The sequence below is a fragment of the Dendropsophus ebraccatus genome, unplaced genomic scaffold (assembly GCF_027789765.1).
Source record: "Dendropsophus ebraccatus isolate aDenEbr1 unplaced genomic scaffold, aDenEbr1.pat pat_scaffold_435_ctg1, whole genome shotgun sequence".
Lineage (NCBI taxonomy): Eukaryota > Metazoa > Chordata > Amphibia > Anura > Hylidae > Dendropsophus > Dendropsophus ebraccatus.
Window position 1 is genome coordinate 99245 of NW_027210045.1, and position 27431 is coordinate 126675.

At 44.9% G+C, this 27431-nt stretch overlaps 1 long non-coding RNA gene across 1 annotated transcript; it reads right to left on the bottom strand.

Annotated features, from left to right (window-relative positions):
• Positions 1–588: 588 nt before the first annotated feature.
• Positions 589–7481, bottom strand: LOC138776567 (uncharacterized). Its single transcript, XR_011360742.1, has 2 exons — positions 6246–7481; positions 589–6135 (listed from the first exon to the last, which is right to left on the bottom strand). It is a non-coding gene; the product is annotated as an uncharacterized lncRNA (long non-coding RNA).
• Positions 7482–27431: the final 19950 nt, after the last annotated feature.

Genomic DNA, 27431 nt, shown 5'->3' on the forward strand with positions numbered 1-27431 from the left:
ACAGGTGGATGAGGAGAGGTTTCCGGTCTCTTCCTGAGGTAATCGTACAAAGTGTACAGGTGGATGGGAAGATGTTTCCGGTCTTTTCCTGAGGTAACCGTACATAGTATACAGGTGGATGGGGAGATGTTTCCGGTCTCTTCCTGAGGTAACCGTACATAGTGTACAGGTGGATGGGGAGATGTTTCCGGTCTCTTCCTGAGGTAACGGTACATAGTATACAGGTGGATGGGGAGATGTTTCCGGTCTCTTCCTGAGGTAACCGTACATAGTGTACAAGGGAATGGGGAGATGTTTCCGGTCTCTTCCTGAGGTAACCGTACATAGTATACAGGTGGATGGGGAGATGTTTCTGGTCTCTTCCTGAGGTAACGGTACATAGTGTACAGGTGGATGGGGAGATGTTTCCGGTCTCTTCCTGAGGTAACCGTACATAATGTTAAGGTTAAATTTATATGTTGACCTCTCTCTATGGAGAGAAGCCAAAAACCCAGGTAAAGGATGGTTTTTTAATTATATCTAGAGTTGGAATCCTGCAGTATTACCAGCTCGTTACTTATACGTCACTGACACAGATAAGACAATGTATCATGATTATAAGCCTGGAGAAATGGCCCAAGTTTTATTATGGTAATCACATTTTATAGACAGATAGAATATAGGGTGGTAACAAATGCTAATAAGACATAGATGAGGCGGTGCTAGTGATTTAGATATTCAGTCATGCGCAATGGCATCTATATTAGTATTCATTATTATTATTCAAAAAGGTTAGAACAATACATTCTCTGCAATGATACTTTCACATTATTCCCACTGTAACAGACAGGCAACTTTCCTCTGAGAACGGCCTTGGACGCTGATAAACATGTCTCTGAGGGAAATAGTTCTTGAGACAAAACATTCTTTCTAGTGTCATATCAGAAGTTTTCCAAGGTAAGAAATGGTCCAACTATAAGTTAACCCTATCAGGGACTCTCTAATGTGCTGGAGCTTCTGAGCAAGAGGCCTATATATATGTGTATTCATATAGGTACGGTGCAGGTAGGTAAAATCGCATCGCTGGCCTTATCATTCCCCCATTTGACATCCGTGGAGCATGGATATGGTTCATCACTGGTGGTTGGGTCGTAGCCGGAGGTTTTAGGGACTCTACCCTCAGTCGCAGGTTGATCAAGGGACCACAGGTGAAAACATCCTCCAAGTACTAGTACAGCATCCAACCTCCAGAAATGTCCAGGCGGCACAGATTCAAGAGAACCGATAAGAGAAAGAAAGCATAGTAACGTTAGTCTCTTATATGAGGGTGAAGCTTCTTCCTGTTTGTCGAGGTTTTACACGAGAGAAAATACACATGAACACTTTTACTGAAAAACAGATCAGTATTATGCATAAGACCACTTGGAAGAGACCCTGAAGGACTCCTATTAGTTTATGGGCATCACCATAGGATAGACAAAAATAGTACCATACGTTTTATTGAAAGTTATAGATGGCGGAACAAACTTACAGCAGATGTGGTAGTAAGATCTGCAATAACCGAAAGAAAATACTAAACAATGGGTGAGTCTGTACAGTATACATCAATATACAGCTTAGTTACAACAAAACAAATAAAAGCTTATTATCAATACCCAAACTAATATATGTATATGACAAATACCTCTCCGGATTTTATCAAAATAACCAAACCTTATTGTCTCATCACTCCTGTCCCTAAGATTTGTCCCTAATCTTGACTACAGATGTAGCCCCCTTCTCTAGGTCCCTTTACCGTAGGACTGCTTTAAAGGTAAGACAATCCTCCGTCCCGAACCTAACTAGTCTCCTGTCACTCCTACGTCTCCCTGTGACACTGAGTGATCAGACGATAAGTTCTTCACTGTATATAACAGACGTGACTCTATCACAAGGACTCCACCACTTTGGTATCATGTGGGTATTGGAAAGTCACAAAAACTAACTTTAAAAAGTTTCTGAAAATAAAAAGTTTAGATGTGAACAAATCTTATCTCATGGCAAAAGCAAAAATAAAAGTTCATTGATACATAAACCAAAAACAGCATAACAGGTGAATGCAATAAAATCTCCACAATGTGACCTACTATGTAACCTCTAGATTCACTTATAATAACCAATTAGTGAATTCACAATCTTCACTACCGGATTCTAAAAATTTCCACTTCTTTTTAGTCTTTTTACTTCATTTTGTACCTAGAAAACGTCTTTATGATTAGATCACACAGGTCTAATGACTGGTCACATGGTCACATCTCTTCCTGTACATAATCATATAGTATAATACATAGACCAATAATATGAAGTGACTGGGCGCTTATTACCGATATAATATTTGGATCCTACTGAATTGTCTCTTGTCTGACTGAGATCATCATATATTACACATAAGATAACCACCATAGAAATAACAGCAAAGTGTAAACGATACATCACCTAAGGTTTCAAAGCCTTTTATGAGAATAATATATATCATATGATCCTTTTTGTAATAGTAGCATTGGTATGGATCCTTTATCCTTAAACCCATCTTTTGACTGACAGGCCTCTTTACAGACACTTGGACTCTTGGCCTCAGTTATATCGCTTCTTTTAAGGCCACTAGTATCACCTCAGACATTGGCTTTGTCGTCTCCCATAGTTTTGGCTGACCTGTAAAGAAGACACCAATACAAACAAGGACATACCTATATAGGCCACCTGTGGCAGGTGGATGACGTCCACTTACATTCCCTGAAACAGGCAGGAAGATGACAGACTATGCAGACAGGCACTTTACCGTGTTACTTACAGTAGGTTATGACAGGTGTAGATAATACAGCCGTACACAACCCTCTCTGCTATATTTGTTGTCCCCTGGGCCGCCCAATGTGAGGATACTACACCACATTACACATGGCTTCCTTCTGCTGGTTTTGTCAGATAACTTACAGTGGGATACAAGGCAGGCGGCAAACACAGTTACTTACTGTCTGACTGCCATCTTTACCCAGTACCTCTTCTCCATCCGCTGGTCTCACAGCTTGTTGCTGATTGTCTCTGGAAAAGACTTAAAAACAAACAGATCCACATCTCCTCCTCCACCTGTACACTATGTACGGTTACCTCAGGAAGAGACTGGAAACATCTCCCCATTCCCTTGTACGCTTTGTACGCTGTTACCTTGGGAAGAGCACAGAAACCACCGCATCACCAGCTTTATCCATCATCCATCACCCTTTTTGGCATCAGGGTTTGTCTGCGTGAACGTTGCGTCAGCCGCTCTATGGCAGCTTTTTGGTAAGCCCAGGGACCAAACAAATCTCTAATTTGCCAATTAACCCATAATGGTGGGCTTCATATAGACATCTGCACAGTTACCTTCAACCATCTTACATGTCTCAGTGATTGTCCTCACCTCCAGCTTATGGCAGGAGCGGTTTCTGCAGTGGAACGTCACGCTGCATGGCGGTCACCATATATCCTTGCGTCTTGTGTCATCCATCTTTGAAAAGTCTGGGATAATCTACAATGAAAACTTTTAAACTTTCATTAATATTGGGCTTTCAATTACATTTTCATCTTTCACAATTTAAAATATCAAACCCAATAAGTAACAAAAACATCCTTATTCAAAAATAAAAAATTTGTACGGTGTTTAAAATGTTTTTTTTTTTTTTTTTTAAACATCAAAATGGGCTACTCCCATTTCCATTCACCTCTATCCCCTCCCCCATTTGAATCTACATCAAGAGGCAACAGAGATGCTAGATTCAATGCACTTAACACAAAATATATATATATTGGGGGCATAAGGCGTGCAGACTGGAGCCATGGACATGGGTTTGGTTTTTACTAGGGATAAAAGTACATATATATTCATGAGCTAAGTTTGCTATAATCATCACAAAACTGTTAACCCTAAAAATAAAAACATTAAAAAAATAATTAAACATTGTACACTCGTCCCATATTAACCTTCTTTTGATAAAAAAAAATTAAATAAATCCACTGAAATGAATATTCCTTCCATACGCTGCTCTTATCAGTAAGCAGAACGCTCTGAGCTTCACTTCTAACCTTGAGCAGTGAGCAGTAAAATCATAGATACAAGAGTTAAAACTTCTTGGAAGTTTTTATTTTTATTTTTTTCTAACATCCTTGAAGTTACAGAAGATATCAGCGCTGTGCTCTTATGCACCAGACTGTAACCTTGGACAGTGGCACACATACTTATAACTTAGTAGGAAAAAAAAAAACAATTTGCGTAGAACTTATTAGGATAGTTGTGTACACATATATTGGGATACATATATATACCTACAACATACTTTTTAAATACAAATGTGTAAGTTACAGTAATAAGTTACTACAGGCTCCTTATACCATTGGGTTCTTAATAAGTGCACAAAATTCTGCGTTTGATCTTTACCAATTATCACTTTTCTCTTGACATTCCTAATAAACGTGCTTTTTCCCTCTAACTCCTACTGACACTTCCGTATAACAATCTTATACACTAATAGGTCTACTAGACCTGATTCCTTCAAACAATCTCTATACTTTTCCTTCCAACAAACCTTTGTCTAACTTTCCTCACCCTCAGGTAATAATATTCATTAATAAATGTGCAAAACAGTTGTCAGACTCTATCAGAGAGTCCTGTGCCCGCCCCCTCAGTGACACTAAGCAGTATGGGCGGGGGACAGAAATGCCAGGAGTTAAAATGGCCACCGGACTAGATAACCGGATATAGGGGTGTTGGCTTAGGGCATGGTTTTGAGACGTCACAATTATAATACAGACGTAGATGATATGGGGAGTGGTTGGCTTTCCGTCGCCATCTTTGAGGGCTGATTACAGAAAAGTGGCGTACACAAATAAGCAAATGTTCCACGGTCGGGACAACAGAAAATGATCAACATTTTGTAACACGTAACATACTTCTAGAGGGGAACACCAGCTTAGTAAGACTGGCTGAAATACAGTATAATGTAGGAGCGTACATTACATTACACAACAGCTCTGATTCTTTCTTTCCCTAATGCTGCTTGCATGTGATCTGCAGCCCTCAGAGCTGGTTGATGGCCTTGTACAAAACATAACAAATAACACACATTATGTACTTTGTATGCTGCTTCACTACGCAGCCTTCATTAACCTATTCAGCTCTCTCAGTACTGTATCTAGCAATGAGCTGGACTGTTCTCCTTGTCTGAGTACGTGGCATTGTACTTAGACACTTACATGGCAATGTACACTATTTGAGGTTAGGCTGCCCACCTCCACAAAGGCATTGGTCTTACTATCAGGTCAGGGGCACTTTAAATCAAAGTAACTACTTCAACAGCCGACCAAGGGGAAGATTCCTGCAGAACATAGGGTCTATACGCCACCATTGGACGTAGGTTGGCTTTTCGCAGGATCTGGGGTTTGTATACAGATATAAACTGGGTACAATGGTGTAACATAATGATGTGGCTTGGGTCTGCCACACACACTACAATATTCTGTCTTATCTAGATATTGCTGGTCACCGGCACATGACATGTCCACCCAGCTGGACCTGTGCTTCCCACCCATTATCCTAAATGTTTTCCTTCTGTCTGACCCTCTGGCTCTCATCTATCTACTCCACACCCTCCCCTCTTAGAACTCTAATCCTTGATTCCCCCTTAGGGATAGTACTTAGATTAACCCCTAAGGTTCCTGGAAATTCCAAGGACCCATTTGCCCTGCATGTTACATGTAGGCCTAGTCACCTACCCACAAGGCAAAAATAAGTGTGCACAGGAGTGTGAGGGGTTTCCCAGGTGTTGGTCAGAGAGCCAGAGGTTGGTGGGGCTAAGGCATGTATCTGCCTTCATATCAAACCTCCTAAAGATCTGTTCTAGATCTTGCACTGCATCTTCTCATGCCCATCGCTAACTATATCTTCCTTAGCTTCACATCAGCTTCACATAAACTTCTTGTGGAGACTGGGGATCCCTTCTTTTAGTGAATAACTGTCTCATCCTTGCTCAGCTAATCCCTAGGTAGCGTATTGGGGAACGAAACCTAAACCTTAGGTTTTAACAAGCACAGCCGCTATAGGCCCAGCCGTCACAGTGACACACTATGGCGACGCACTACAGCAACCTTGCTATAGGCCCAGCCGTCACAGTGACACACTATGGCGACGCACTACAGCAACCTTGCTATAGGCCCAGCCGTCACAGTGACACACTATGGCGACGCACTACAGCAACCTACTGTCCCTCGTTGCTAATTCCTCCTAGGGGGTATTTCACAGATCTTCTGACCTGCTCTCTACCACAGTACAAGCACAAATAATGGGATCAATACAAGTATTGTTCCCGCTGCTCGAGACAGATATCACTTATCAGGAACCCGTTCACTCCAAAAGTTATGTGCCTGCTGTCTGTGACCTCGCAGCTGTTCTCGATGCCATGCTGTATTACAAGGGTTAAGCATTAATCACAGCCTCCCTGTAAGGACGTAGAAGTGAATAAGTTCGGCAATCCCTTTCCTAATTCAGCATAAATACAGCAACAGCTTATCTCAATCACACAACAGTTTGCGACGGCAATGCAGCACTTTAACCTTGTCCTATCCTGGGTTACAGAGTTCTTTGTCTAACAATTAGACTCAGCTTTACAAACATATAGAGAACGCAGGTGTGACGGGAATCTGATTAGATCCGTTCCCCTGAGGCGCAGATAGTACGTAAGAAAGGAAAGTCTTTCTTACCTGGCCAGTTATATCTGCGCGTCCGATGACGGATAAAATCACCACATCCCGTCTGTCTGCGTTCTAGTTTGCAAGAGGCTGAGTCCCAGTTCGGACGCCAAATGTTAAGGTTAAATTTATATGTTGACCTCTCTCTATGGAGAGAAGCCAAAAACCCAGGTAAAGGATGGTTTTTTAATTATATCTAGAGTTGGAATCCTGCAGTATTACCAGCTCGTTACTTATACGTCATGGACACAGATAAGACAATGTATCATGATTATAAGCCTGGAGAAAATGGCCCAAGTTTTATTATGGTCATCACATTTTATAGACAGATAAAATATAGGGTGGTAACAAATGCTAATAAGACATAGATGAGGCGGTGCTAGTGATTTAGATATTCAGTCATGCGCAATGGCATCTATATTAGTATTCATTATTATTATTCAAAAGGTTAGAACAACACATTCTGTGCAATGATACTTTCACATTATTCCCACTGTAACAGACAGGCAACTTTCCTCTGAGAACGGCCTTGGACGCTGATAAACATGTCTCTGAGGGAAATAGTTCTTGAGACAAAACATTCTTTCTAGTGTCATATCAGAAGTTTTCCAAGGTAAGAAATGGTCCAACTATAAGTTAACCCTATCAGGGACTCTCTAATGTGCTGGAGCTTCTGAGCAAGAGGCCTATATATATGTGTATTCATATAGGTACGGTGCAGGTAGGTAAAATCGCATCGCTGGCCTTATCAATAGTATACAGGTGGATGGGGAGATGTTTCCGGTCTCTTCCTGAGGTAACCGTACATAGTGTACAGGTGGATGGGGAGATGTTTCCGGTCTCTTCCTGAGGTAACCGTACATAGTATACAGGTGGATGGGGAGATGTTTCCGGTCTCTTCCTGAGGTAACCGTTACATAGTATACAGGTGGAGGGGAGATGTTTCCGGTCTCTTCCTGAGGTAACCGTACATAGTATACAGGTGGAGGGGAGATGTTTCCGGTCTCTTCCTGAGGTAACCGTACATAGTATACAGGGGGATGGGGAGAGGTTTCCGGTCTCTTCCTGAGGTAACCGTACATAGTATACAGGTGGATGGGGAGATGTTTCCGGTCTCTTCCTGAGATAATCGTACAAAGTGTACAGGTGGATGGGAAGATGTTTCCGGTCTTTTCCTGAGGTAACCGTACATAGTATACAGGTGGATGGGGAGATGTTTCCGGTCTCTTCCTGAGGTAACCGTACATAGTATGCAGGGGGAGATGTTTCCGGTCTCTTCCTGAGGTAACGGTACATAGTATACAGGTGGATGGGGAGATGTTTCCGGTCTCTTCCTGAGGTAACCGTACATAGTGTACAAGGGAATGGGGAGATGTTTCCGGTCTCTTCCTGAGGTAACCGTACATAGTATACAGGTGGATGGGGAGATGTTTCTGGTCTCTTCCTGAGGTAACGGTACATAGTGTACAGGTGGATGGGGAGATGTTTCCGGTCTCTTCCTGAGGTAACCGTACATAGTATACAGGTGGATGGGGAGATGTTTCCGGTCTCTTCCTGAGGTAACCGTACATAGTGTACAGGTGGATGGGAGATGTTTCCGGTCTCTTCCTGAGGTAACCGTACATAGTATACAGGTGGATGGGGAGATGTTTCCGGTCTCTTCCTGAGGTAACCGTTACATAGTATACAGGTGGAGGGGAGATGTTTCCGGTCTCTTCCTGAGGTAACCGTACATAGTATACAGGTGGAGGGGAGATGTTTCCGGTCTCTTCCTGAGGTAACCGTACATAGTATACAGGGGGATGGGGAGAGGTTTCCGGTCTCTTCCTGAGGTAACCGTACATAGTATACAGGTGGATGGGGAGATGTTTCCGGTCTCTTCCTGAGATAATCGTACAAAGTGTACAGGTGGATGGGAAGATGTTTCCGGTCTTTTCCTGAGGTAACCGTACATAGTATACAGGTGGATGGGGAGATGTTTCCGGTCTCTTCCTGAGGTAACCGTACATAGTATACAGGTGGAGGGGGAGATGTTTCCGGTCTCTTCCTGAGGTAACCGTACATAGTATACAGGTGGAGGGGAGATGTTTCCGGTCTCTTCCTGAGGTAACTGTACATAGTATACAGGTGGAGGGGAGATGTTTCCGGTCTCTTCCTGAGGTAACCGTACATAGTGTACAGGTGGATGGGGAGATGTTACCGGTCTCTTCCTGAGGTAACTGTACATAGTATACAGGTGGATGAGGAGAGGTTTCCGGTCTCTTCTGAGGTAACCGTACATAGTATACAGGTGGATGGGGAGATGTTTCCGGTCTCTTCCTGAGATAATCGTACAAAGTGTACAGGTGGATGGGAAGATGTTTCCGGTCTTTTCCTGAGGTAACCGTACATAGTATACAGGTGGATGGGGAGATGTTTCCGGTCTCTTCCTGAGGTAACCGTACATAGTATACAGGTGGAGGGGGAGATGTTTCCGGTCTCTTCCTGAGGTAACCGTACATAGTATACAGGTGGAGGGGAGATGTTTCCGGTCTCTTCCTGAGGTAACCGTACATAGTATACAGGTGGATGGGGAGATGTTTCCGGTCTCTTCCTGAGGTAACCGTACATAGTGTACAGGTGGATGGGGAGATGTTACCGGTCTCTTCCTGAGGTAACTGTACATAGTATACAGGTGGATGAGGAGAGGTTTCCGGTCTCTTCCTGAGGTAACCGTACATAGTATACAGGTGGATGGGGAGATGTTTCCGGTCTCTTCCTGAGATAATCGTACAAAGTGTACAGGTGGATGGGAAGATGTTTCCGGTCTTTTCCTGAGGTAACCGTACATAGTATACAGGTGGATGGGGAGATGTTTCCGGTCTCTTCCTGAGGTAACCGTACATAGTATGCAGGGGGAGATGTTTCCGGTCTCTTCCTGAGGTAACGGTACATAGTATACAGGTGGATGGGGAGATGTTTCCGGTCTCTTCCTGAGGTAACCGTACATAGTATACAGGTGGAGGGGGAGATGTTTCCGGTCTCTTCCTGAGGTAACTGTACATAGTATGCAGGGGGAGATGTTTCCGGTCTCTTCCTGACGTAACCGTACATAGTATACAGGTGGATGGGGAGATGTTTCCGGTCTCTTCCTGAGATAATTGTACAAAGTGTACAAGGCAATGGGGAGATGCGTCCGGTCTCTTCCTGAGGTAACCGTACATAGTGTACAGGTGGATGGGGAGATGTTTCCGGTCTCTTGCTGAGGTAACCGTACATAGTGTACAGGTGGATGGGGAGATGTTTCCGGTCTCTTCCTGAGGTAACCGTACATAGTATACAGGTGGATGGGGAGATGTTTCCGGTCTCTTCCTGAGATAATCGTACAAAGTGTACAGGTGGATGGGGAGATGTTTCCGGTCTCTTCCTGAGGTAACCGTACATAGTATACAGGTGGATGGGGAGATGCGTCCGGTCTCTTCCTGAGGTAACCGTACATAGTATATAGGTGGATGGGGAGATGTTTCCGGTCTCTTCCTGAGGTAACCGTACATAGTATACAGGTGGAGGGGGAGATGTTTCCGGTCTCTTCCTGAGGTAACCGTACATAGTGTACAGGTGGAGGGGGGAGATGTTTCCGGTCTCTTCCTGAGGTAACCGTACATAGTATACAGGTGGAGGGGGAGATGTTTCCGGTCTCTTCCTGAGGTAACCGTACATAGTGTACAGGTGGATGGGGAGATGTTTCCGGTCTCTTCCTGAGGTAACGGTACATAGTGTACAGGTGGATGGGGAGATGTTTCCGGTCTCTTCCTGAGGTAACCGTACATAGTATACAGGTGGAGGGGGAGATGTTTCCGGTCTCTTCCTGAGGTAACTGTACATAGTGTACAGGTGGAGGGGGAGATGTTTCCGGTCTCTTCCTGAGGTAACCGTACATAGTGTACAAGGGAATGGGGAGATGTTTCCGGTCTCTTCCTGAGGTAACCGTACATAGTGTACAAGGGAATGGGGAGATGTTTCCGGTCTCTTCCTGAGGTAACCGTACATAGTGTACAGGGGGATGGGGAGATGTTTCCGGTCTCTTCCTGAGGTAACCGTACATAGTATACAGGTGGAGGGGGAGATGTTTCCGGTCTCTTCCTGAGGTAACCGTACATAGTATACAGGTGGATGGGGAGATGTTTCCGGTCTCTTCCTGAGGTAACCGTACATAGTGTACAGGTGGATGGGGAGATGTTTCCGGTCTCTTCCTGAGGTAACCGTACATAGTATACAGGTGGAGGGGGAGATGTTTCCGGTCTCTTCCTGAGGTAACCGTACATAGTGTACAGGGGGATGGGGAGATGTTTCCGGTCTCTTCCTGAGGTAACCGTACATAGTATACAGGTGGAGGAGGAGATGTTTCCGGTCTCTTCCTGAGGTAACCGTACATAGTGTACAGGGGGATGGGGAGATGTTTCCGGTCTCTTCCTGAGGTAACCGTACATAGTATACAGGTGGATGGGGAGATGTTTCTGGTCTCTTCCTGAGGTAACCGTACATAGTGTACAGGTGGATGGGGAGATGCGTCTGGTCTCTTCCTGAGGTAACCGTACATAGTGTACAGGGGGATGGGGAGATGTTTCCGGTCTCTTCCTGAGGTAACCGTACATAGTGTACAGGTGGATGGGGAGATGTTTCCGGTCTCTTCCTGAGGTAACCGTACATAGTATACAGGTGGATGGGGAGATGTTTCCGGTCTCTTCCTGAGGTAACCGTACATAGTATACAGGTGGATGGGGAGATGTTTCCGGTCTCTTCCTGAGGTAACCGTACATAGTGTACAGGGGGATGGGGAGATGTTTCCGGTCTCTTCCTGAGGTAACCGTACATAGTGTACAGGTGGAGGGGAGATGTTTCCGGTCTCTTCCTGAGGTAACCGTACATAGTATACAGGTGGATGGGGAGATGTGGATCTTTTTGTTTTAAGTCTTTTCCAGAGACGATCAGCGAGAAGCTGTGATACCAGCGGATGGAGAGGAGGTACAGGCTGAAGATGGCGTCCAATAACTATTTGCCGCCTGCCTTGTATCCCACTGTAAGTTATCTGACAAAACCAGCAGAAGGAAGCCATGTGTAATGTGGTGTAGTATCCTCACATTGGGCGGCCCAGGGGACAACAAATATAGCAGAGAGGGTTGTGTACGGCTGTATTATCTACACCTGCCATAACCTACTGTAAGTAACACCGTAAAGTGCCTGTCTGCATAGTCTGTCATCTTCCTGCCTGTTTCAGGGAATGTAAGTGGACGTCATCCACCTGTCACAGGTGGCCTATATAGATGTGTCCTTACAGGTGGTATATATAGGTGTGTCCTTACAGGTGGTATATATAGGTGTGTCCTTACAGGTGGTATATACAGGTATGTCCTTACAGGTGGTATATATAGGTAGGTCTTTACAGGTGGTATATATAGGTATGTCCTTACAGGAGGTATATATAGGTATGTCCTTACAGGTGGTATATACAGGTATGTCCTTACAGGGGGCCTATATAGGTGTGTCCTTACAGGTGGTATATATAGGTATGTCCCTTACAGGAGGTATATATAGGTGTGTCCTTACAGGTGGTATATACAGGTATGTCCTTACAGGGGGCCTATATAGGTATGTCCCTTACAGGTGGTATATATAGGTGTGTCCTTACAGGTGGTATATACAGGTATGTCCTTACAGGTGGTATATACAGGTATGTCCTTACAGGTGGCCTATATAGGTATGTCCTTACAGGTGCTACATATAGGTGTGTCCTTACAGGTGGTATATATAGGTGTGTCCTTACAGGTGGTATATATAGGTATGTCCTTGTCTGTACTGATGTCTTCTTTACAGGTCAGCCAAAGCTATGGGAGAGAACAAAGCCAATGTCTGAGGTGATACTAGTGGCCTATATATAACTGAGGCCAAGAGTCAAGTGTCTGTAAAGAGGCCTGTCAGTCAAAAGATGGTTAAGGTTCCGTACCAATGTTACTTACCAATACAAAAAGGATCATGTGATATGTATTATTCTCATAAAAAAAGTGTGAAACCTTCAATGACGTATGGTATATACTTTGCTGTTATTCCTATGGTGGTTATTTTATGTGTAATATGTGATGATCTCAGTGACACGAGACAATTCAGTAGGATCCATATATTATATCGGTAATAAGCGCCCAGATACTCCATATTATTGGTCTATGTATTATACTATATGATTATGTACAGGAAGAGATGGGACCATGTGACCAGTCATTAGACCTGTGGGATCTGATCATAAAGACGTTTTTCTAGGTACAAATGAAGTAAAAAGACTAAAAAGAATGGGAAATTCTGAGAATCCGGTAGTGACGAGTGTGAATTCACTAATTGGTTATATATTATAATCTCGTGGTTACCTAGTAGGTCACATTGTGGAGATGTTATTGCATTTATCTGTTGTGCTGTTTTTGGTTTATGTATCAATCATCTTTTTATTTTTGCTTTTGCCGTGAGATAAGATTTGCTCACATCTAAACTTTTCTTTTCAGAAACTTCTTAACGTTAGTTGTTGTGACTTTCCAATCCCCACATGATGCCGCAGTGGTGGAGTCCTTGTGATAGAGTCACGTCTGTTATATACAGTGGATAGCTTATTGTCTGATCACTCAGTGATCAGGGAGACGTAGGAGTGACAGGAGACTAGTTAGGTTCGGGACGGAGGATTGTTCTACCTTTTGGGACAGTCCTACGGTAAAGGGACCTAGAGAAGGGGGCTACATCTGTAGTCAGGATTAGGGACAAATCTTAGGGACAGGAGTGATGAGACAATAAGGTTGGTTATGTTGATAAAATCCGGAGAGGTATTTGTCATATATACATATATTGGTTTGGGTATTGATGATAAGCTTTTATTTGTTTTGTTGTAACTAAGCTGTATATTGGTGTATACTGTACAGACTCACCAATTGTTTAGTATTTTCTTTCGGTTATTGCAGATCTTCCTACCTCATCTGCTGTAAGTTTGTTCCGCCATCTATAACTTTCAATAAAACGTATAGTACTATCTTTGTCTATCCTATGGTGATGCCCATAAACTAATGGGAGTCCTTCAGGGTCTCTTCCAGGTGGTCTTATCCATAATACTGATCTGTTAGTCAGTAAAAGTGCAGTGTCCCAGAACATGCAGACTACTACTCCTATTATGGCCATTTCTCTTGCGGTGTCAATGCCTGTTCTGGTAAGTGTTTGCACTGCAACTGCTGCTGGTTTTCCCCTAGTATTCTCTGGTTATGTGTATTCTCATGCATATTCTTATATATTCCTGTGTATTAATTACATTGTACAGTGGTATGCAAGGCTGCTGATCACGTGACCTGTAACCATGGTTCCTCCAATGGCCGACTAGCTCTGGCCAGGAACAACCATGTGACCTCCCACTTCCTCCTAACAAGTTAGTCTTCCCCCTGCTTCCAAGCAAGGAGGATGTGTGTCGTCCCTCTCTGCCTCAGAGGAGTTGGGCTTCTTCTCTGCAGCTCCCACTTCACCACTAGAAGTGTGGATCAGGTGCTCTGCTGTATTCAAGTCTTCGGCTGTATCTGCCTGCTCAGTGACCGGAGTCTTCTCTCTCATCTGGGTGTCATTCCGTTATCTCTCCTCATCGCTACAAGGATTCACAGCAAGTATTATTCTCAAGCTAATCCACCCAGCAACGCTATTCCTCTCATACTCCTACTCCCATCATCCGGCACGTATTCTCACAGCCTATGCAGCACCACTCCTGCTTTACTTGTCAAAGCCTGCTATATACCCGGTTGTATCCGGACAGAACTGTTGCTACTAGTTACCCTCATCTATAATAAAACCGCTGTTACTGAACCCTGGCATTGGTGTCCACTAACTGGTGCCCTGACTAAGTGCAGCGAAGAATCGCATGCCCATCATCACCCGCAGATTCCACAGACCGTCCCTACAGCTGTGCTGCCCTCAGGCCTATACCGTGCCAAGTATACACCCTGCAGCTGCCCCGGTTTATTGCCCGCTCATAACAACAGCACTGCGGAAGTGGCCCCAGGGGCCAGGGCATCGCATTTGGCGTCACGAACAAGATACAGACTGCGTTTGTGCCGACTGTCAGCATTCTCAAGGTACACTATCGATCCCCAGAAAGACTTTGCCATATCACCATGGGGGTAATTGAGGCGCTCAGGGCCCTAGACTGTACACAAGATGGCCGCTGTCTTCTTCAATTTCTAACTGCGCCATACCCCGGAGAAGAGGGGTTAACCATTGCGCCACTAAAGAGCGGGAATCGCCCGGCGCCATAGACTTTGCATTGCTTCTGATTGGCTTCAGCCTCTGCGCTCCGCCTCCTCCCAGGTCCTCAAGACTACGCCAGAGCGCAGCAAGATGGCGGCCCACGAGAAACATTTGCCTGCAGCCGCAGCTCCCGTGATACCGGAGCTGCCAGAAAGCAATCCTGCCCGCCTGCTAGCACCGCTCCCATCCTACAGCGACAGCTGGGGCGCTGCCCCGTCGGACGACAAAAGTCACAGCCGGGCCTCCACTCCGGCCTCCGCTACTCAAGATGGGGAATCCACGCCTGGTGCCAGCATCTCGCTGAAACCGGACCATTCCAGTGCCTCAGACTCAGCCTTCCTCTACCGGAGGATCCACGTCACCGGAGGGTTGTCCATTCGTAAGTGACCCGACTTTCTTGTTCCCCGTCCCGGGCCTCAAAGTAAAGGATTCGGCCAAGGCTCCAGTGTCACCGGGTCTGTTGCGGCCTCCAGGGCGTGATTCACCGCCCCTGCCGCAATGGATGCTCGGGCGTGGGCCTAAGATTATACAGCTGATCAAGGACATTCAGCAGGCCCTCGCTGCCCTACCGCCTGCCACTAAAGCTGCGACCGCCATGCCCACTGCGCCACCTGCAGCTCCCACTACAGCAGGGCAGTCCACAGCAGCTAACACTGCCTCTTCCACAGCTGTGGCTAAAGCCACCAACGCTTCTACTACCGTCACCTATAATGTGGCCCCTGTCATTTCACCTATAACTACTGTGACCCCCAGCATTGTGGTCACCACTGCATCCAGCGATGCTTCTGCTCCAGGCCCTCCACGCTTCTACTACCAGTGGCAAAAGAAGAAGAAGAAGCCTACTCAGGGCCCTCCTGCATCCTTTCATTAAGCTTCACTACAGAAAGCAAAGTTTTTAACTGTTCATATGACTGTTTTGTTTCAGGTTTGAAAAAGAGTTTTGCAACGTTTAAGGTTCGTGCCTGGTCCTCCTGACCAAGTTTCCTGTACTAACCAGGTAGAAAGAGATAAGGGTGCACAACGGGTATAGGTTGTAGGTGCTTCTCACGGACGGGTTGGTAACCCCAATATATAGCAATAGAAAACTCCGTAGCACTCTTTTCATGCAATAATTTATAACAGTTATTTGACAGCGTGATGGGAACAAAGCCAGGCATATACACAATATTGGTGCAAAGAAGAAAATTGCTTATATTTAGGCGACTGGTGACGTTTCGACCCTACCAGGGTCTTTTTCAACGTCGCTGTGAAGAGAAGAGTATATACATAAGTACCTGGTCATAGTACATAGAATGAGTAAAAAGGACAACATGGAGTAATCCTTAAACAATCATGAAGCCTAGATTAATAGTGGACTAAATATACAGATGATGGATAATGGCATCACTTAGTATTAAGGAAGGAATGGTATCTCGGGGTCTGCGTAAGAGAGGATCCCTGTGGTATATATATCTCTATATATATAGATATGACTATATCAATAAAGAAAACATGCTGGTATACATTATGTTAGTGCAGAAAAACACTGGTACTAAAAAGGAAGGGGTCTCATCTATCAGGAAAGGCGGTATACAGTATATACTAGACATCTGTGTTAAAGGGATATCATATTGCAAGGAATATCATGAATAATCATGCAGGTGAATACAGTCAGGATCACTAGTCAATGAGATGTGGTGGGGAAAGAAATAGGGAGGACCGGTATGGAGGGGACATGAGACAGGCAAGGTATGGGGATGATAGGTGAGGTTTGGGAAATAGCATAAGGAGAGGGTATGGTCCATGGGGTATGGAGGGTAAGGTAAGCAGAGCAGGCAAAGAGGAAAAGAGAAGGGTCACGATGGGAGAGATAGGGATAGAGTTGGCTCTTACCGGTAGGTATTTGGAGCAGGAGCGCTCCTGGCGTTCTCCTGTGCGTGTCAAGCGCTGTGTGCTGTCGGCCGGGCTGGCCGCGCTCTAAAAGCCCGAGAACCGGAAGTGCCGGCGCGTCACTTCCGGTTTGCCGGCTTATGCGTTCCACAGTGGAACGCATCGGGGAATGACATGCTGTGAAGGGGCAGGCTATATCGTATCTGTCAATTGGAACACAGTGTGAGTGTATGGGGTGATAGATGTGGTTGGGACCTAGATAATAGCTGTAGCAAATGCAAATTATGGAGTAGTGGCAACTAAGAATCTACAATGGGATAGGTAATAATATGTATGGAGTCAGTCAACCTGGGATATGGATAATAGGATGATCTGGACAAAGAAGCAGAATATAGAAGGATAAAGAGCAATAGGGTAGTAAGTGGAAACAGACACATAAGGATCTGGGAGGGGGGGGGAGGGGAAGAAGGGGGGGGGGGTTGTAAGGGGGGGACCGGACGGGGGGAGGGGGGCATACTACCTCCTGGAATCTGAGGATGGTGTGACTAGTTGACCTGGAAAGTAAATAGGTACAAAGTCAATAAAAGAAAATGAAAAGAGTGCTACGGAGTTTTCTATTGCTATATATTGGGGTTACCAACCCGTCCGTGAGAAGCACCTACAACCTATACCCGTTGTGCACCTTATCTCTTTCTACCTATATTGCTTTGTGGAGTAGTGCACCGGGTCCCCTAGATGTCTATACCCCTACCACCAACTATGATGAACGTGCAGCCACCACCATCCTATCGCAGGTGACCACATCAAGCGATTTCCTGAGGATCCCTTCACACGAACTGAGAATCCCGTCATTATGAGAAGGAATCCCGCAGATTGATAGCGCTACGAATTACACAGCGCGACCCTAGCGGAATACCACCGTCCAATAGGATACCACGAGGTCTAAGGAGCAACCTAAGACGACCCTCTTCATTGAGGATAAGGAGTATTGCGAAAAATTCCAAGCAATACTTGATAAAAGTTCACTGGATATTATCTTATTAACCTTGGAATTTCTGCAGAAATCCATCACAACAACCAAAGAAAAGGTGAGAGCTACTGAAGAACAACTCTCAACATCCCTAAATCCCGAAGAGTGGGAGACATTGAAGACAAAGACCCAGAAGGGCTTGTCAGAATACAGACAAACCCTCGAGTACCGTAAGAGAGAGAAATTCCATCGGGACGCTGAAGATTACTTGAACAACCAGGTCTACAAGTGGCAAGAGTCCACCCAGCCATCCCAGTTCGGCCCACCTCGACGCCAGTACCAATGGAGAGACACAAGCAGCTCCAGCAGCGATGCATCATCACAAGGTCATCAACAACGTTTTTTAGGTCCACGCCGAGGCTCAAGAAACCCACGAGGAGGGCGGGGAAGAGGTTCCAGAGACTACGGGCCAAGAATGCAGACCCGGTCCCAGGTAAGCCCACAAACTTGGTGGTCAACATCTCCTCACACATCTTATCCCCTGCAGAACTACAGGTCCTCCAGAAGGGCCTGTCGTTCTGCCCGACCTGTCCTCTCAACACTTTCTTACTAGAACAAGAACTGAATAACTTCTATAGAACTTTAAGATTAAAGACCCACTTTGGATCTATACCTGCCCCACTCCCGAACAGAGAGGCCACAGACACAACAGAACTTTCCATTTCAGACATGGGTCTCCGTAACCGGAGCCCATTTAACCCTCCCCGAACTTTCCATGCCACCGAAACGGCAATCTCTCTCATAGATCGAGACGTGAAAGCCGTCATAAAAGAAACACAAAGAGGTAATTTACCCACTCACAACAATCTACCCCCTATTGAGAGACAAGCACTCAAGACACTACAGTCCAACAAACGAATAGTGATTAAACCCGCTGATAAAGGGGGAGCCACAGTGGTCATGGACAAATGTGACTACATTGCTGAGATCGAACGCCAGTTGGGCGATTCAACTACATACACACCACTCCCACATGACCCAACCCCTACCATCCGCTCATGCATAACAGAGCTACTAGAGAGAGCTGTGAACAACAAAACTATTGACAAAAAGACACAAACATTTCTGACCAACCCACACCCCATAACACCGGTGTTCTACATCCTACCAAAGATCCACAAATCACTACAACAACCCCCAGGACGCCCCATAGTCGCCTCCACAGACTCCATCCTGTCCCATTATCCATCTTCCTTGAGAAAATTATAACCCCCCTCATCAAGAACACTCCATCCTTCATCCTTGACACTGGACATTTCCTACAGAATCTTAGAACTTTGAAACAAATCCCACCCTCCAGCCTACTCGTCACACTCGACGTAAACAGCCTATACACCTCCATCCAACATGACAAAGGCATACATGCAGTGAGAACCCTTCTTACCACAACTGACCTATCTAGTCAAGCAGCCGACTTTTGCATAGAGCTACTACACATAGTGTTACACAAAAACTTTTTTCTTTTTGGCGATACCTATTACATGCAGCAATGCGGAACCGCGATGGGTTCGAATGTGGCGCCTCCATACGCAAATAGCTACATGGCCCTATTCGAATCAGAACACATCTACACACACCCACTGTTCCAAACCCATGCACTCTGCTGGTATAGGTACATCGATGACGTGTTCTGCATCTGGCACGGCACAGAAGACACCTTGACACAATTCTTCACATACATGAACAGTATCCGCCCCGAGCTCCAATTCACAATACACCAAGACCCACAGCAAATTTGTTTTTTAGACACATTAGTCATCAAAAACCCGGAAGGCCTAATTAGCACCGATATCTATTCCAAACCCACAGACCGAAATAGCCTACTCCACTTTAAAAGCTGCCATCCTAGAGCCACCAAACTCTCACTTCCTAGATCCCAGTTCAAAAGAGTGACCAGAATAGTCTCGGACAACACATTGATACCAGAGCGAATAGACAATATGGCCACTAAATTCCAGGACCGCGGCGATATCCCAAATTATTACTACAACAAGAAAGAGCACGCTCTTTATCCAATAACCCAACCACACGTAAAGAAAACAAAGTCCCCGTATCCCATTTGTACACACGTACCACCCCGTGATTCCCAAAATCCAACAAATAGTCAAGAAACATTGGCCAATTCTCAATAAATCATATCCGCACATTCCAGAATTCTCTGAACCTGTCCTGATGGTCTTAAACGCCCTCCGAACATCCGCAACACACTCATCAGGGGCTGACATAGTAGCCTTAGTAGAGGCCCCAGACAAAACCGTGCTCAACCCCAAATTGAACGACACATTCCCCTGCCTGGGCTGCATGAGCTGTTCAAATGTTATCAAGGGTGAACAATTCTCACACCCACTAACAGGAAAATCCTTCAAGGTCAAGGGACACTTTACATGCAACAGCCGCAATGTAATATACATGATCAAGTGCCCCTGCGGACTCGCCTACGTTGGCGAGACTTCTCAGAGGGTGAAGGACAGGATGAGCAGCCACAAGTCTACAATACGCTGTAAGAAAACGTGGCTTCCCATCCCAGAACATTTTGTGGATAAAGGACATACGGTGGCACAATTGAGGTTCCAAGTACTGGAACAAGTTAACCACCCAAGAAGAGGTGGTAATGTGAACCTACTACTGAGGAAACATGAATCCTATTGGATTCACACACTTCAGACTCCACTCCTAATGGCTTAAACCGTGAATACGATATTTTGTTTTGATGTATATACTGCATGACATTATGTGTCTACTGTACCGATATATTGACTTTGTACCTATTTACTTTCCAGGTCAACTAGTCACACCATCCTCAGATTCCAGGAGGTAGTATGCCCCCCTCCCCCCGTCCGGTCCCCCCTTACAACCCCCCCCCCCCCCTTCTTCCCCTCCCCCCCCCCCCTCCCAGATCCTTATGTGTCTGTTCCACTTACTACCCTATTGCTCTTTATCCTTCTATATTCTGCTTCTTTGTCCAGATCATCCTATTATCCATATCCAGGTTGACTGACTCCATACATATTATTACCTATCCCATTGTAGATTCTTAGTTGCCACTACTCCATAATTTGCATTTGCTACAGCTATTATCTAGGTCCCAACCACATCTATCACCCCATACACTCACACTGTGTTCCAATTGACAGATACGATATAGCCTGCCCCTTCACAGCATGTCATTCCCCGATGCGTTCCACTGTAGAACGCATAAGCCGGCAAACCGGAAGTGACGCGCCGGCACTTCCGGTTCTCGGGCTTTTAGAGCGCGGCCAGCCCGGCCGACAGCACACAGCGCTTGACACGCACAGGAGAACGCCAGGAGCGCTCCTGCTCCAAATACCTATCGGTAAGAGCCAACTCTATCCCTATCTCTCCCATCGTGACCCTTCTCTTTTCCTCTTTGCCTGCTCTGCTTACCTTACCCTCCATACCCCATGGACCATACCCTCTCCTTATGCTATTTCCCAAACCTCACCTATCATCCCCATACCTTGCCTGTCTCATGTCCCCTCCATACCCCCTCCATACCGGTCTCCCTATTTCTTTCCCCACCACATCTCATTGACTAGTGATCCTGACTGTATTCACCTGCATGATTATTCATGATATTCCTTGCAATATGATATCCCTTTAACACAGATGTCTAGTATATACTGTATACCGCTTTCCTGATAGATGAGACCCCTTCCTTTTTAGTACCAGTGTTTTCTGCACTAACATAATGTATACCAGCATGTTTTTCTTTATTGATATAGTCATATCTATATATATAGAGATATATATACCACAGGGATCCTCTCTTACGCAGACCCCGAGATACCATTCCTTCCTTAATACTAAGTGATGCCATTATCCATCATCTGTATATTTAGTCCACTATTAATCTAGGCTTCATGATTGTTTAAGGATTACTCCATGTTGTCCTTTTTACTCATTCTATGTACTATGACCAGGTACTTATGTATATACTCTTCTCTTCACAGCGACGTTGAAAAAGACCCTGGTAGGGTCGAAACGTCACCAGTCGCCTAAATATAGCAATTTTCTTCTTTGCACCAATATTGTGTATATGCCTGGCTTTGTTCCCATCACGCTGTCAAATAAACTGTTATAAATTATTGCATGAAAAGAGTGCTACGGAGTTTTCTATTCCTGTACTAACCAGCCATGAGCTGATGGACACTCACCATAACCAAACTGTTCTCTAGTGCCTGTCCCAGAGCCTTTTGCATGGACGATAGTTTTTATTGCCTCAAGAGACTCTCCCTAACAGAGACACTTAACCCATTCCTTCCTAATGCACTTTCCTGTGATTGTGTGTCCCACACAGGGTATTATTGCACTTGTTCATTGTTGCACTTATTTCTAGTGTTGCACTTATTCTGCTATCATATTTCAGGGTTGTCAAAGTCATTGTATTTCCTCCTCTGAGTAACAAAGGGATTACTTGGATAGCCTCAGAGTAGAGCGCCTCTTTTGTAAAACAGTATAATTTTCTAGTGTCAGAGTCAGACAGCTCCTCCTCTGAGTAAGGGAAGTCAGTATATATATATACCTCAGGGAAAGTCTAGCTTATACAGGAGTGTATTTTCTCATCCAGTCTCATATTTGCCTTATTGTCTATATTGTATCTATAGCTGGAAAGATTTAGTTGAGCCAGTTTGTATTCAGGTTTCTCTCAGGTTTCCTTCAGATTCACTTGAGCCAGTTCTCATCAAAGACCTCGTTGTATATGTCGTCCTTTTGTACTTCCCTTCCTGGTGTCTCTAGTGTTGGTCGCCCTGTTTTGTCTACACACGTTAGTTACCACACATAGTCATTTCTAACATTTACACTCGTCCATACGCTTTGCACCTTGGATATCTTTTCGTATGTCTGGCCTACGGAATGATTGTGTCGTGTGATTGAGTGGTGTGTATGGAGGCCTCAACTGTATGTTTGCTTTTATTGTTTTTCCTCTTTCTCTTCCAGGTATCCAAGACACTACACAATCACGCCAAGGAAGTACACAGGTCTTCACGTTCTCCTCCAGTAGGGTAACACATTTAACAGAAAACCTACTGTCTAACTGGCTGGAACATGGAGGGTCACCCGCCAGCAGTTAAGTTGTCCTGGCTTACACGTCAGATGGTTCACGCACTAGCTACCTGGTCGCCAGAGTACGTTAGGCACCCCTAGGTGAAGTCCTGCCACTAGGGTTTCTCATCCTCTCTCTTCTCACCTGTGCCTTGGGCGTGGGAAAACACACACCTCATCACATTCATCCTCCAAATTCATTCTCTGTTGTTTAACCGTCCCATTGTTTTAGGTTCGATCATCAAGATGCTACTTTCTAGATTCGCCGAGGTCGGCTCAAATTTGCTAGGGAGGTATGCAGTTTCCCAGAACATGTAGACTACTACTCCTATTGTGCTCATTTCTATTGCTGTGTCAATGCATGTTCTGGTAATGGTTTGCACTGCGACTGCTGCTCGTGTTCCCCTGGTATTCTCTGGTTATGTGTATTCTCATGCAGATTCTTATATATTCCTGTGTATTATTACATTGTACAGTGGTAGGCAAGGCTGCTGATCACGTGACCCTGTAACCATGGTTCCTCCAATGGCCCGACTAGCTCTGGCCAGGAGCAACCATGTGGACCTCCCACTTCCTCCTAACAAGTTAGTCTTTCCCCTGCTTCCAAGCAAGGAGGGTGTGTGTCGGCTCTCTCCTACCCTCAGAGGAGTTGGACATGTCGCAGGTCCCACTTCACCACTAGAAGTGTGGATCAGGTGCTCTGCTGTATTCAAGTCTTCGGCTGTATCTGCCTGCTCAAGTGTCCGGAGTTCCTTCTCTCATCTGGGTGTCATTCCGTTATCTCTCATCATCGTTTCAAGTATTCACAGCAAGTATTATTCTCAAGCTAAAACACCCAGCAACGCTACTTTCTTTCATACTCCTACTCCCATCATCCGGCACATGTTCTCCCAGCCTATGCAGCATCACTCCTGCCTTGTTTGTCAGAGCCTGCTATCTGCTATATACCCGTTTGCAACCGGACAGAACTGTTGCTACTAGTTACCTCATCTATAATAAAACCCGCTGTTACTGAACCCCGGAATTGGTGTCCACTAACTGGTGCCCTGACTAGGTGCAGCGAGGAATCGCATGCCCATCATCACCCGCAGATTCCACAGACCGGCCCTACAGCTGTGCCGCCCTCAGGCCTATACCGTGACAAGTATAACCCCTGCAGCTGCCCCGGTCATTGCCCGCTCATAACACCAGCACTGCGGGAAGTGGCCCCCAGGGGCCAGGGCATCGCAAAGGTGTTTATGTGTATTCTCTCTCGTATAAAAACCTCAACAAACAGGAAGAAGCTTCACCCTGATATAAGTGACTAACGTTACTATGTTTTCTTTCTCTTATCGGTTCTCTTGAATCTGTGCCGCCTGGACATTTCTGGAGGTTGGATGCTGTACTAGTACTCGGAGGATGATTTCACCTGTGGTCCCTTGATCAACCTGCGGCTTAGGGTGGAGTCCTCAAAAACCTCCGGCTACGACCCAACCACCAGTGATGACCCACGTCCATGCTCACGGATGTCAAATGGGGGATTGATAGGGTTAATTATATGATTCTAATGTCTGAGAAATTTCCTTTTGCCTGAGACTCCTGATACATGGAAGACAATAAGGAATTTTCTCAATGAACTATTTCACTCAGAGACGTCTTATCAGTTTCAAGGATATTGTCTGAAGAAACTGGACTGTTTGGTCTATTGTGCTCTTGGAATGATGGGAAAGTATCATTGCACAGAATGTATTGTTCTAAAACTGTTTGACCTTTTTGAATAATAATAATGAATACTAATATAGATGCCATTGCGCATGACTGAATATCTAAGTCACTAGCACCGCCTCATCTATGCCTTTATTAGCATTTGTTGACACCCTATATTCTATCTGTCTATAAAATGTGATTACCATAATAAAACTTGGGCCATTATTATCCAGGCCTTATAATCCTGATACATTGTCTTATCTGTGTCCGTGATTTATAAGTGACGAGTTGGTAATACTGCAGGTTATAAACTTTAGCTATCAATTGATAACCGTCCTTTATCCTGGGTATTTGACTTTTTCTCCATAGAGAGGGTCAACATCTAAATTTAACCTTAACAGAGAGAATGGGGGAAAAAGTGTTTCGCTGCACTACCCCTTTAAGTTCCGCCAGCCAAGCCGTCATAGAGGGACACACCGAGGTCTTCCAATGCCCAAGGAATGACCAAACGTGCAACTGTCAAGAACTGTCTTATAACACCCTTCATAATCGAGGAAATAGAGCCTGGGAGAAGGCTTCGTAATGCACATTGTAGAGTATTAGCAATCTGTCTCCCGGAATATACCTTGTGCACATGAAACACTCGATCCCAAAAGTGTTTTATCATGGGGCACGCCCACCAGATATGAAAGTTACCCTCGTCCGAAGATCCACATCTCCAGCAGGCTCCAGATGCAAACTGATATATAAGCTGAGTATCTGCAGGGCACCTATTCCACCTCGATAGGATTTTGTAGTTCTTTTCTTTTGCGTGCAAGGCCATGGAAAGACCATGGGGGAGATTTATCAAACTGGTGTAAAATAGAATTGTCTAAGTTGCTCCTAGCAACCAATCAGATTCCACCTTTCATTTTCCAAAGAGCTTGTGATGAATGAATAGTAGAATCTGATTGGTTGCTAGGGGCAACTAAGACAATTCTATTTTACACCAGTTTGATAAATCTCCCCCATATGTAAGGGTGGGTCCATACTACGGAATTCTCGCGGACAATGTCCGCGGAATTCCGCCGTATGTCCGCGCACACGGCCGCGCGCCTTTCCGCCGGCTCCATAGACACCATTCTATGGGCCGGTGTATTCCGCTATCTGCCGAAAGAAGTGACATGTCACTCCCGAGGAGCTATCCCACACCAAAAAGGTGCGTCTCAACATTCCATGCTGGAACCCAGGATTCTTGTTATTCTTTTCTTGCCAAAATGGGATCAGTTTTTAAGATCGCCCAGTGTTTAATCATAATTTTCCTCATAGTCTCCCATTTTTCATTATAGTTAGAGATAAACCTAACCTGGTTCTCAGTCTGTCTATCTTTTTTTGCATTTGCAGGAATTATGATTAAACACTGGGCGATCTTAAAAACTGATCCCATTTTGGCAAGAAAAGTGTCAGAAGCCCCTCCAATGACAGCTCGCAGAGGGAAGAATCTAAAGGACCTCCTTGTGAGAAGCCACTACAGTCCTAGGATACAAACACCTTTTTGGGAGGGGGTAATCCAAGAATTGGGTGTTATCCATGTGGCTAGTGTAGAGCATGTCCAAATATCGAGCGAACAAATGTGTTTGTGTCGGCAGATGGACCAAAACAATATACGATCAGGGACTACATCTCCTGCTCCACTCGCTATGTTGTTTATTATGCTACATGTGGATGTAATAAGGTTTACATTGGTCTCACCTCAAGGGAACTCAGAATCCGGGTGAGGGAACATGTAAGAGGGATTCTGGCAGCAAAGGACTGTGTGGATATTAACTCACTAAAAACAATCCCTCGTCACTTTAGATTGTATCATAATGCTGACCCAAGGACCTTTAAAGTGAGGGGGATTGAGAAAGTTGTGGGCGGCATTAGAGGAGGGAACCAAAAGAAGATTCTGGCTCAGAAGGAATGCCGGTGGATACATCTGTTAAGTAGCTTGGCTCCCCAGGGTTTAAATGAGCAACGTAGTTTTGCTTCATTTTTGTAAAAAAATGTTTTCTTTGTGCACCAATTTTAAATAATGTGTGTTTTTAATTGTTGTTGTATGTTTCTAATTTTAGTTTTTCTAAATGGTGGCTAATCTGGGATTCCTAAGATTCTATGGGGAAAGAAAAGGAAAAAATGTGGAAAAAGGAGAGAAAAAAATGGTGAAGGTCGGGTAAAAGGGAGAAAAGACGTGGAAATATATAAATACGAGATCAGGACATTGGGGGACGTTGACCATGGCACCTTAATCACTACGTGGACTAGCACTGTCACTTTAGGGTGATATATGATACTTTGCACTTTATAATATTAATATGATTTTTTTAATTAATTTTTTAGTTCATAATTTTCATGTTTATGATATATGCAGTGATAAAGGTTTTGCACTATATGCACTTTATTTATATTTTGGTATTTGGTATTACACTAAACTAACCTACATGTTTACATTATCTATATTGCACTTTTTTCAAATTTTTCTATTTTGTGTCTGAAGGTCAAAATATGTCCAATTTTACTGTCTTTGTAAACATATAGCCTCCCAGTAGTGAGTACTCGATACCTTCCGTGTACGCAGATCGCGGGAGAATTAGGCACAGGCGTCTTTCCGGAACAGCCTCAAGGTTCGCTGTGCGCATGCCCGCTTGCGTTCCACCGGCGGGCGTGCGTTCCAGTGACGTAGGCCGGAAGGAATAGACGTGATTCCTGGCTCCTCCTTCGATCTGCGTCA